We start from the raw sequence: 13,598 nt of genomic DNA, 5'->3' as shown, positions 1-13,598 counted from the left end.
TTTTGGAATAGTAGCATTCTGAGACTGCAGGGCAGATAAAATATCTTCTTTGAATTCCTTCTAATCTCCTAATTTTATTAAATGTCTTGTTGCCAATTCAAGAGGTCAGCATCTTCATTCTGGCACATTGGTAAGGGCTTAAACAAATATATAGTTATTGTAGGGCTTTGGAAAGGATATTAGCTTACATACCAAGGGGCTAAAGTCAACATAAAGACACATGTATGCCTCTGTCTTCCCATGGCAGCATTTTGATCCCAAAGAACTCTTCAGTTGAAGCTGTTTATTTAAGCATCTCTCCAATAGCACAATGTCAACAAATGACTATGCTGGCTGGACATGTGATTCTCTCACTACGTAATGTGTAACTATATCGAGCTACTTCCAGATGATTCTACCAGCTTTAGACAGCTAAGCCTGAGCACCCCTTCCCTCTCTATGTTAAGGTAACTATAGAGGTAACATGCTCTGCGGAGCAGTATAAGTTAGTGAAGCCTCATTAATGTAAAAAATCAGGGAGTGCTTTTATTGCAGAAGTATATAACATGGGTGGTTTGAATGGGTATGGCCCACATAGACTCATGTGTTTGAATGCATAGCCCATAAGGAATGGCACTATTAGGAGGTGTGGCCTTGTTGGAGGAAGTGTGTCATTGTGGAGGTAGACTTGAAGTTTTATATGCTCAAGGTAGGCCTCGAGTCACAGTCTCCTTCTGCTGCCTGCAGATCAAGATGTAGAAGCTGAGAAACTCCTCCAGTACCATGTCTACCTGCAGGCTGCCATGCTTCTCACCAAACCTCTGAAACTGTAAGCCAGCCCCAGTTTAAATGTTTTCCTTTATAAGAGTTGCATGGTCATGGTGTCTCTGCACCGAAATAGAAACCCTAAGACACTTAAAGACTTAATTATGCATATTAATGCCAATGTGCAAAATGAGAGCTCTGCGAAGAAGAGGGAACTGCCAAACTGAATCTTTCCATTAGTCAAGGATTCAGTTTTGTAGCGATTCTTTCCATTATTTTAGTTATAATTACTTCACCTTGAGTGGAACTGAACAGGGGAATCTTTAAACATTGCCTGGCACTATCATTTGGAATCCAGTGAAGTGTTTTTGTTTTTGTTTTTTAAATTGCTTCCAAAACTAATTTCAGAGACCATTAGATAAAAATAACCAAGAACATTCAAGAATCACTCTCCTCTCTGACCCCATCCCCAAAGGAGCACAAAGATCTCCCCCTGCCATCCTGCCCTCCTTCCCCCAACTCATCACATTTACCCTAGCCTCCAACTCCAATAGGCACTCACTGGGAGCACACCAGCCAAACAGAACAGGGAAAGGGTAATCTAACTAAGAACTTACCACTCCCTTCTCCCCTCCAACCCAACACCCCAGCCTCCTCCCTAGTGCTATAGCATTATCTGCAGTCTTCTTTCCCCAGTTCCCATATCTCCTGTGGATCCCACAGACCACCACCCCCAAGCTCCCTCCCCATAGTCTTGCTGTATCCCAGTCCCAAAGTCCAACAGGCACCTGATGCTAAACAACAGGCCATGCCTTCCAAAAAAAACCGGTAGGCTTCCCACAGACTACTTCTCTCTCTGCTCTCTGAGATCCAATCCCCATTCTCATCCCCAGCTCTTCAACAAAATGCCTTTGGCAGCCTTCTCTGTCCCCCTGCCTCCATCTCTTCCCCTTCTAACATTCTTCCTCTACACGTTACTTTGTCCAGGACCCCAATCCCAGTAGGTACCCTCTGCTAACCCAAGCACTGTTCCTCCCAGGGCAACAAGTAGGCTGAAGGTAGACCCACACCTCTCCCACTGCTCTTGAGATCCAATCCACCTTTCTACCTGGTTTCATCCCAGCTCTGTATTAGGAAATCTGCTGTGACTTCTCTTTCCTCTCTGACTCCATGTCCAAGTGATTGATCCAAACACTCCCCCCACCAACCTTCCTTCTCCCCAACTCATCCCAGCATTCAGTGCTCCCAACACCACCAGGCATTCACTTTTAACACACGAGCTAAGCAGTCCAGGAAAACAGGCAACACACAGCTGTAGAGTATATTCTTCTCCACCATCTGCCTTGGCCCTGCTACAGTAGCAGTCCCCAAATAACACACAAGACACTATAGTAATTATGAAGCTGTTGGCCGTTTGCTTGTTTCTTACTGGCTAGCTCTGACTTAAGTATTTAACCCATAATTGTTAATCTAAGTATTTCTCTTACTGGAGAAAAGGGTCCGGGACCTCTTAACTCTGGCGACCTACATCGTGTCTAGCTCTGCCTTTCTTTCCCAGAATCCTCCTTGACTCCTAGTCCCACTTATCTTGCTTCCCTATTGGCCAACAGTGCTTTATCCAACAACCAATAAGAGACAGATTTACAGAATGACATCTCCCATCACACAACTGTCTCACTCTCCCAAAATCCAGGGAGGAAACAGAAAGAAAAGAACAAAACACCCAACCAACAAAGACAAATTCAAAAATAAGCACCTAGACCTATAATCATCCCAAACCCATATGACTAGACACCAGTATAAGAACACAATCAATAATGTCCAGGGCAGTATGTCTCCTTTAAAGCCCAGATATCCTACCACAGCAGTCCCTGAACATTCCAACATAGCTGAAGCACAAGAAACAGACCTTAAAACCAACTATATGAAGATGATAGAGGTCCTTAAAAAGGAAATTAATGAATCCCTTAAAGAGATCCAGGAAAACATGAACAAGGTGTGAGGAAATGAAAGAAATTCCTTAAAGAAAGCAAAGAAAACACAAACAAAAAAATTAAAGGAAATTAATAAAATCCCTTTTAAAAAAAAAACAAGATGATACAGTTGAAGGAAATGAATAAACTGCTCAAGACCTGAAAATGGAAACAGAATCAATAAAGAAAACATAAAAGCTGAGGGAATCCTGGAAATAAAAAATCTAGGTAAGTGAACAGGAACTACAGACGCAAGTATCACCAACAGAACACAAGAGATGGAAGAGAGAATCTTGGGTGTTTAAGATATGCTAGAAAAAATGGACAAATTGGTCAAAGAAAATGATAATTTTTTAAAACTCCTAACATAAAACATCCAGGAAATATGGAACACTGTGGAAAAATCCTAAGAAAAATAGGAACAAAGGAAGGAGAAGAATTCCAGCTTGAAGACCCAGAAAATATGTTCAACAAAATCCTAAAAGAGAATTTTCCTAACATAAACAAGGAGAAGCTTACAGAACACCAAATAGACTGGACTAGAAAAGAAAGTCCCCTAGTCATGTAAAATCAAAACACTAAACATATAGAACAAAGAAATAATATTAAAAGCTAGAAGGGAAAAAGTCCGATTACCATCTCATGTAAAAGTAGACCTATTAGAATTATCCTAACTTCTCAGTGGAGACTCTAAGAGCCAAGAGGTCTAGACAGATGTGCTGAAGACTCAAAGAGACCACAAATGCAAGCCCAGACTACTATACCCAGCAAAAATTTCAATAATCATGAATGGAAAAACTAATATATTCTATAGTAAAGTAAAATTTAAATAGTATCTATCTCCAAATCCAGCCCCACAGGTGCTATAAGGAAAACTCCAACAAAAGATTAATTATACCCATGAAAACACAGGAAATAATCTCAAAATCAAAAGATGGAAAGTTCTCTTTCCCTCGTCTTTTCCATCTCCCTCTCTCTCTCATACACACACACACACACACACACACACACACACGCACACACACACACACCCTCTACTACCATCAGTAAAATAACAGAAACCAACAATCATTGGTCATTAATATCTCTTGATATCAATTATCTCAATTTCCAAATAAGAACACACAGACTAGCAGAATATATATGAAAACAGAATCCAAGAGACACACCTCAATACCAAATATAAACATCACCTTAATGTTAAGGGGTGGAAAAAGATATCCCAAGCAAATGGACCTAACAAGCAAGTTGGCATAACCATTTTAATATCCAATGAAATTGACTTCAGACCAAAATTAATCAAAAGATCTAGGTTTAGACACTACAGATTTATCAATGCAAAACTCCACCAAGAGTACATTTCAATTCTTATCATCTATGCCCCAAACACAAGGGCACTCATGTTTGACAAAGAAACACTACTACAGTTTAAATCACAAACTGACTGTCACACATAGATACTGGGAGACTTCAATAACCCACTCCCACCAATGGATGGGACATCCAGACAGAAATTGAACAAAGAAATACTGGAGCTAACAGACATTACTAGATGGACCTAACAGATATTTAAAAAACATTTCACCCAAACACAAAAGAATACACCTTCTCAGCACCTCATGGAACTTACTCCAAAAATGACCATATACTCAGACACAAAGTGAGTCTCAACAGATACAAGAAAATTGAAATAACTTCCTGTGTCCTATCAGATCAGCATGGATTAAAGCTCAATAACAACGACAAAAACAACAGAAAGTTTACAAATTCATAGAAACTGAACAACTCTCTACTGAAAGAAAAATGTGTCAAGAAAGAAATAAAGGAAAAATTGAAGACTTTCTAGAACTCAATGTAAATGAATGCATGGCTCTCTCAAACTTATGGGTCACGAGGGAAGAATTGCTAAGAGGCAAGTTCATAGTACTAAATGTAGACATTAAAAAATTGGAGAGATCTTATACTAGAAACTTAACAGCACACCTGAGAGACTAGAACAAAAAGAAGTAATCATGCCCAAAAGGAGTAGATGGCAACAAATAATCAAACTGAGGGCTGAAATCAATAAACAGAAACAAAGAAAGCAGTACAAAAAAAGTCAATGAAAGAAAGAGTTGGTTCTTTAAGAAAATCAAAGATAAATAAACCTTTATCTAAACCAACTAAAAGGCAAAAGAGAATATCCAAATTAACAAAATCAGAAACAAAAAGAGTCACATAACAATAGACACCAAGGAAATCCAGAGAACTATAAGGACCTGAATTCCACAAAATTGGAAAATCTTGCCGGGCGTTGGTGGCGCACGCCTTTAATCCCAGCACTCGGGAGGCAGAGGCAGGCGAATCTCTGTGAGTTCAAGGCCAGCCTGGTCTACAAAGTGAGTTCCAGGACAGCCTCCAAAGCTACAGAGAAACCCTGTCTCAAAAAACCAAAAAAAAAATTGGAAAATCTTAAAGAAATGGATAATTATCTCAATACGTACTACTTACCAAAATTAAATCAAGATCAGATAATTTAAATAGACCTATAACTACTAGTGAAATAAAAGTCATTAAAACTCTCCTTGCTTTTAAAAAAAGCCCAGTTTCAGATTACCTTAATGCAGAATTCTACAAGAATTCTACCAGACTTTCAAAGAAGAGTTAATGCCAATACCCCTCAAATTATTCTGCAAAATATAAGCAGAAGGAACATTGTCCAATTCATTTTATGAGGCTATAGTTACACCCAAACCCCATAAAGATCCAACAAAGAAAGAGAATTACAAACCAATTTCCATTATGAACTTAGATGTCAAAATACTCAATAAAACACTTGCAAAACAAACCAAGAACACATAAAAAAATCATCCACCATGATCAAGTAAGCTTCATCCCAGAGACACCGGGGTAATAAAATACATGAAAATCAGTAAATGTAGCCCATCACATAAACAAACTGAAAGAAGTAAAAAATACATATGATCATATTATTACATGCAGGAAAGGCCTTTGACAAAATCCAGTATCTCTTCATGATGAAAGTCCCAGAGAGATTAGGGATATAAGTGACATACCTAAACATAATAAAGACAATTTACACCAAGTCTATAGCCAACACCAAATTAAATGGAGAGAAACTTAGAGCAATTCCACTAAAATCAAGATCAAAACAAGGCTGCCCTCTCTCCATACCTATTCAATATATTAACTGAAGTTCTAACCAAAGTAATAAGAGAACTGAAGGAGATTAAGGGGATTCAAAATGTAAAGGAAGAAATCAAAGTATCATTATTTGTAGATGATTTGTCAGCATATGTAAGTGACCCCAAAGATTCCACCAGGGAACTCCTACAGCTGATAAACACCTTCGGCAAAATTGTTGGATACAAGATTAACTAAAACAAGAATCAGTACCTCTCCTATGTACAAATGACAAAAGGGCTGAGAAAGAAATCAGGGAAACAACACCCTTAATAGTAGTCACAAATAATATAAAATATCTTCCAACTTTGAAGTCTTTGAAGAAAGAAACTGAAGAAGATATCAGAAGATGGAAAGATCTCCCATACTCATGGAGTAGTAGGATTAACATAGTAAACATTGCCATCTTATCAAATATGATCTACAGATTCAACACAATCCCCATCAAAATTCCAACACAATTCTTTACAGTGCTTGAAAGGACACTACTTCATATGGAAAAATAAAAAACCCAAGATAGTTAAAATAATCCTGTATAATAAAAGACCTTCTGGAGATATCACTATCCTTGACTTCAAGCTGTACTACAGAGCAATAAAAACCTCATGGTACTGGCATAAAAACAGACACATTGATCAATGGAAACAAATCAAAGACCCAGACATAAATTCACATACATATGGATACCTGATTTCTTATAAAGAAGCCAGAAATACACACCGAAAGAGACAGCATCTTCAACAAATGGTACTGCTGAAACTGGATGTCTTCATACAGATGAATGCAAATAGATCCATACTCATCATCCTGCATAGAACTCAACTACAAATGGATCAACAGCCTCAACATAAAACCAGCTATACTGAAACTGAGAGAAGAGAAAATGGAGAATAGCCTTGATTCCTTGGCACAGGAGACAGCTTTCTGAACAGAACACTGATAGCTCGGGTACTAAGATCAGAAATAAATACATGGGACCTCATGAAACTGAAAAGATTCTGTAAGGCAAAGGACACTGTCATTTGGACAAAGTGGCAGCCTATAGAATAGAAAAAGATTTTTTTCAACTCCACATATGATAGAGGACTAATACCCAAAATATAAAAAGAATTTAAGTAAAGAAATATCACAAAACCAAATAATCCAATTTAAAAAGGGTATACAGATCTAAACAGATGGTTCTTAATAAAGGAAACCCAAATAACACAGAAAAACTTTTTTTAAATATCAACATCCTTAACCATCAGGGAAATGCAAATCAAAACTGCTTTGAGACTGGAGAAGTAGTGTGGAAACCTAGTGCAGGGGAAACTGTCTGGAAACTATGAAGGTATTCCTAACGAGAGCTCCTAGTAATGGGGGATATGGAGTTTTAACTGGCTGTCCTTTGTTGTCAGGAGAGGCTTCCAGTGGCAGGACTGGGTCAAATTCAGTTGAGTTGTTGCCCGGGGGTAGGGGGTCCCAAGGAAATCCCCAAATAGCCCAGGTTGTTGCTAAGACAAAGGGTTGTTCTCCAAAAATTGACAATTGGGGCCCTATTGCAGAGAACAACACCAACACTATTAACTGAACTTGGAGAAGTGAAGCTGGTGCCTACATGAAGCCTTCACCCCTACGTTCTAGCGTATTTGACGTGGGAAGGTATTCTGCAGGCTACTGAAAGAGAAACATGGATACCAACCCAGTCACAAAACTTCTCACCCACAATCTGTCCTGCCTTCAAAATCTGCTAGGGCAATAGTGGCACAGAACTTGTGAGAGTAGCCAACCAACACTCGATTTAACCAAAGGCCCACTCTATGAGAAGGAACCCAAGAACCAGAGACTAGATAGCCCAGAGACTTGGAGAGAAAACAAACAGCACTTGCCATGTGAACCCGAAGACCAGAATAAACACCCCCATGGCAGATTGTCTTCCTGTGTTTCCAAATTCCCAATAGACAGGGAGAAAGAAGTTTGTCTCAAGAAGAGAATAGCATTGTTGAAAGATTGAAGGAGGGTCTTCAGCATTTGCACCCCTGGCCCAGGGCTCATGTATTCCTTAGATCCCTGATTCCTGGATTTGCTTTGTTGTGATATATGATCTCACACTGCATAGCCTGAAACTCACTCTATAGCCCAGGCTGACATCTATCCCAGGAAGTCCCTTACTTTTCAAGTGTAACACTCCCATTCCTGCCTCTATGGCCTTCCTCCCTCCCTGTGTCTCTGCCTTTGGGCATGTCTCTTATGGTACAGATGGTAGCTGCTGACTTTAGCACCCTTCCAGTGTAGTAAGTATTCATTCTGTTTAGTTCTACCTCTTCTACCTATTCCAAATCAAGTCATACGTTGAGGTTCTTGGATGCATGGATCTTGAAGGATGCTATTTAACCTTCTAGGTTGTTTCTGCATCCTCTCATGGATACAGTGTGTGTTGATTCATCTCTGTAGCTCCAGTGGGCATTACTGGCCAGTACTAGGAGGAGCATGTAAGCATGTGGAGGCCCTCCTTCATTAATTGTCAAATGGGACCAGTTTTAGTCTTACTCCTTAGATAAACAGTAACTGGCAACCACTTCATTTGAGCAAAATTTAAGATTCAGATTCAATTGTCCAATTTTCAGCTTCTCACAAAACTGGTGTTCATCTCACGGGACTCTTTTTGAATCCTGCATCTGTGATGTCCGCAGGTGAGCTCACCTGAATCTATCATCCACTGAAACCATGGGGATAGAAGTTAGCCATTTTTGGTTAAAGCTACATTTCACCAGATCTTTGCAGCTTTTCATCTGACCTCTCTTGTAGGGGATGGTCCTTGCAGACCACAGATGCTTCTGAATGCTAAGACTGTAGCTGTCTGAGTTTAGCAAACAGTTAACATTCTGGACTCGCATTTCTTCATTTGAAAAATAGGGATAGCAAGGCTACCTACAGCAGAGTGTTGTTATTAACATCCAGTAAATTATTATTTTTAAGGTACTTCAAGAACCCAGGATCAGAATGCATTCTTCCTCTATACTCGTTAAATAAACAGCTCTTCATGTTAATCAGAACTGAGGAATTATTATGTATCTGTCAAGCGCCCAAAAGGTCGGAATTGTTTCTTATGATTTTCATACAGATGTGGCAGCTCCAAGCCATTTTCATCAAGGTAGTTACTAAATTCAGCAACATGAAGGAAAATTTTCTGAGAAGCATTTTCCTGGCCCAGCTTAAAAGTTTGCCTCCCAAACACTTCTGTTTGGGAGATATGACACTTTATAGCATGAATGGAAAAAGTTGTCTGGAAGTTAGTGTATGGGGGGGTTGTTTTAACATAACACTGTTGTGCATGGCATCTTACAGTTTGCAGACTGTTTGTGCTAAACAGTCAATATGGGTACAGACAGCATGCCTGATAACCATCTTCAGCTATGAATGGAATATAATATGAGTACATCCAAAGGGTGTCCTTTTCTTGGCTCATGGTTTGCATGCTCACTTGAAGGGCTGTCAAAGTTGGCATGACTTAAATGTCATTTTTCAAATAACTGAGGACTTAAAGTCAGACTGAGTTTCTGTAAATCTCCTCTTTCTCTCTGTCTCTGTCTCTCTGTCTCTGTGTGTGTGTGTGTGTGTGTGTGTGTGTGTGTGTAAGAGAGAGAGCACCCATGCACATACACACACTAGCTATAAGCTGTGTGTATATCTGTGTATAAGATGAAAAAGTTTTAGCAAGTATTCCGCATTACTGAACATGAAAACTAACACAGACTTCACTCACAAATAGCCACATTTGTCATCTACCTGTAGGACTGTTTCAACCAAGTCCAGCCAATGTGTCACTAAGGAGTTGTTAAGAATGACATTGACATGAGAAACATTCCACAGATCTCAATTTCCCTTCTCTTGCTTCTATCCCTACCCCCACCTTTCTTCCTTTGCCAGAGACTAAAATCTGTTATTATTCCCCCTGGGAGGTCTGTTTACATTGAATGCACATCTGGCTTAATTGGACTGACAGCTGCTCCAGGTACTATTGGACAGAGTCCAGCCATCTCTGCACGTCCCATTCACCTGACAGTTTTAACCTTTCACAATCGGTTCTCTAGAGTGCCTGTGAACTCAAAGAAGTGTGCTTTGATTATTTGTTAATACATGTTCATTTTCTGCCTTCCTACCCAGATTGTTATCAACAGAGACCACACCAGGATGGGAAGGCTGGGTCCTTAATACCTGTTGGTGAACTGTAAAGGCCACACTCAAAGAACCCAAGACGAGGAGCCCAGAACAAGAAGCCAGCCAGGGTGGTTGGAGAAAGGGCTGAGGAAACAAGCCCAGTTTCAAGGCTTACGGCTTGAGTTTTCTTATATAAAATATTTAGGGAGTAAAAAGTGGTTATAGCTATGACCGCCTTGAGCCACAGCCAACGGGGAAGGTGGTCTTCAGGGTCCCCACAGACTCGGTCGGTTCCCAACTATGTTGTTCTCCCAGCAGCCCGATGCTTTGCTCATGCATATGGGACAAATCAACCAGTCGACGAAAGACTTGGTCTGCATTTTATACCACCTTCAGTAAGAGCCTCTGCAGTTGTTTTAATTAATTTGTGCATTGTTTTGGTTCACAGAACTCCACACAGAAACAGCATGAAGCATAACAACTGCCCTCAGCTACCTCCACTAAAACAACCCAATTCATCAAGGCAAGGGCTATTCCAACAGGCCCATCCAAAAAAGAGCAGTTAGATTTACACTCCCTGCTTACTGTGAGAAGAGAGCTGTTTTATTTAACAGTTGCTCTTGGCCGTCCTGGATGTTCAAGATCAGGCTATCTGATTCTCACTGGAGACTTCATGGTTTTAGAAGTGACACCCTCCAGGAGCCAGGAGACAAAGGAATCCTTTTGAAACAAGGCATCTTTCAACATATGAAAACTCTGACTTCCCATCATCAGAGCAAAATTTTCCCTCCCCTTAAAGTTTCATTTCCTTTTGTTCCTATATGTGTATCCTACCAAAGCTTCGAAATGCAGTACCTCCTCCAAGAATTTCATGTTGAAATGTATTCTGTCTCATAAACTAAGCTAAACAGCTTATTTTTCACCTGCTCACTTTGGTGGCCTTGACTTCAGATTTCAAGTATTTCATTTTCCCGCAGGCGTTTCACGGAAACTTGATGATGTTCGTGGCATGCAGTGTACAGCATTCAGTTTCAAGCCCCAGCGTAGGTGGTAGGGACAACAGTAAAACGAAGTCAGTAGCAGGGAAAGCAGGAAACAAGGCCATCCCCATCCGGAAGGAACTCTCCCCAGCAAGTGGCAGGAGCCATGCGGGCAGCTGCACCCCTTACAGCTGGTAGACGCACTACCGCTCCCCCGGACTGAAGGAGGTCACAGCATCAGGTTCTTCATGTGGACAGGGGTGGACTGCCCACCTCTCACTCCCACAAGTCCTACTACATGTGGGGGGGGGGGAGGAAATTCCCAGCCTTTAGGAACTGTCACAAACTATTTTCCCAACTTAGCACAGGAAAATCCAAGCCAGAGCCCTCATTCTTGGACCCTAACTGGTCAGCGGCAACACAAGATCCTAGTGTGAGGAAACAGAATCCACCATCTCCAGAGCAACTGGAGTTACAGGTTCTGGGGAATAGAAAACTGCCAAGCTTATCCCCTAAGTTAACGACTTCTGAACATGAATCCATGGACTTGTTAAGATGAGGTGGGACACCGGATGAGGCCTCCTGAAGGATACTTCCTGCCCGGCCCCCATCGCATTTGGAAGCCCTTCAGACACTAGGATGCCACCAGCCTTAGGACAAGACCTAGTTGCAGCCAGATCACATTTTCCTTTCAGAGCAGAGTAGGAAACTCTTCAAGCAACCAGGGACGTTTGATGAAAGCAATTGATGAAATGTCTGGGGACCATCACTGCATGACCCCATGGAGATGTCCTGCAGGTGTAGGTAGCCCTGAGAGCCAGTAGTCTCCTTGCTCCGTACCCTGGGTGCCTGTGAGTGGCTGAGAGGACTGTCCCTTCAGTAGCCAGTCTGCTGTAGACAAACAGAATGCCAATAGAACTCAAAGGTCAAGTAAGCAGCTGTTTATTTTGTTACCGAGAGATGCATGGCTACAAGAAAAATACAGCTACTCACAGACATAAAGCATTTACCAGAAGCTGGGGCGTTGCCCATAGTGCATTGGAAGATGGGAAGTGTGGTCCTCTCTGTGGCTGCTCCAGCCCATGAAGCACACTTTACCTATGCTCCTTGAAGGCATTCTCAACCAGCTGGTACATCCCCTTGCCTCCATCTCCTCAGAGCGGGGAACATGAACAGTTGCGCCAGCAGAACATTAAGTCACTCACGTGTCCCCGTGTTTCAGTGGGACAACCATCCGGTCTGCTCTTCTAGATCAAACACGACCAGAAGTGACATGTTTTCTTCCTTTGATATTTTTCAAATCTGCATACAACTCAGCTCCCATCGTCTGCTTTAATTTCTAGAAATATAAATAAATAACCACACAGTAAAATTTTACGATCTAATCACACATCCTGCCTGAGATCTTAGTCACAGGGCAGGCACAGGACTTGCTATGGCTGTAAATCACTCAGCAGGGCAGCCAACATGTTTACAATAAACCGTTTTTTGACAAACTCAGTGCAGCCTTTCCCCCAACCCCCCACCCCACCCGGCTGCTTGCCCCGTATTAATTAATACATTCAACAAAGACTGATGCTATCCCTGAGACAACACACCCTTCTCTTCCCTTGCCCCCCTGCCCTATACCCTTTCAGTCTCCCTCTGAAGGTGCTGTTTCCTCAGTGATTAAAGGTGATAAAGTCAGACTATGCCACAGGTTCAAAGAAGCAAGCAAGCCTGAGTGATACCATACCAGTCAGGGGTTTAGGGGCCTCCCTGGCTCCTACAGTTTTCATGTCATGACAGTAAGTTCTTCCTAACAGGAAAGGCATTTCTTCAAGCCTCCCCAGTGTCTCTTGTCACCCAAGGCCACTGCCAATATGTTTCTGGGAGCCACATCCTAGTTTTCAGTTACTCATTTCTAAATGCTCTGGTCTTGCCAGTTGGTACAGAGAGAGTTAAGCACAAAAACAACAGTATCAGCTACTTGATTTATTTTAGACCAAACATCCAGCTGTTTGAAAACCTCTGTTTTTGCCTGAACTTTTCGTTCTCAACCATCAGATGTTTGGCATTTTTCTAGATTATGTTTGAGTGCCTGTATTAGCATAGAAGGGCCCATTTCAAAAGGAAAAGTGATGTAATTTGGACCAGCTGAAAGAGACCAGGTCTTTCTAAGCATCATCCAAACAAACTTTCCTCACCTTCTTACAACCTCCCCACTCACAGGGGGGTGTCTGTGAAAACACTCTTCATCCTCTTGTTAATTGTATCCAGGGTAAGGATTGTGAGGGCCAAAGCTGGGAGGCCTCTCAACAGCCTGTTTGCTTCAGCAGGTGTCATCCTGAGGAGCACCTGGCCCACTGTCAGCAGCTAAGCTCTGGTCCAAGAGATGTTGCCATTCCTAAGGGAGCCTCACTCCAAAGCAGAGATGTGGAGTGAATTTGAAGCCAAGGAATCATCCTACTTTGGATGCCTGTCCTGAGAGCTTGAAGCCTGGATACTGTATCAATAGCCAGGGCTCACTAGGTGTAGAGCCGCCATACCTGAATCCTGAGGCTGGACTACCACTGGGATTTTCTGGATGCTCAAGATT

The sequence above is a fragment of the Mesocricetus auratus genome, unplaced genomic scaffold, assembly GCF_017639785.1.
Source record: "Mesocricetus auratus isolate SY011 unplaced genomic scaffold, BCM_Maur_2.0 Super-Scaffold_100707, whole genome shotgun sequence".
Taxonomy (NCBI): domain Eukaryota; kingdom Metazoa; phylum Chordata; class Mammalia; order Rodentia; family Cricetidae; genus Mesocricetus; species Mesocricetus auratus.
The sequence above is the reverse complement of the archived record's forward strand: the minus strand, read 5'-3'. Positions refer to the sequence as shown.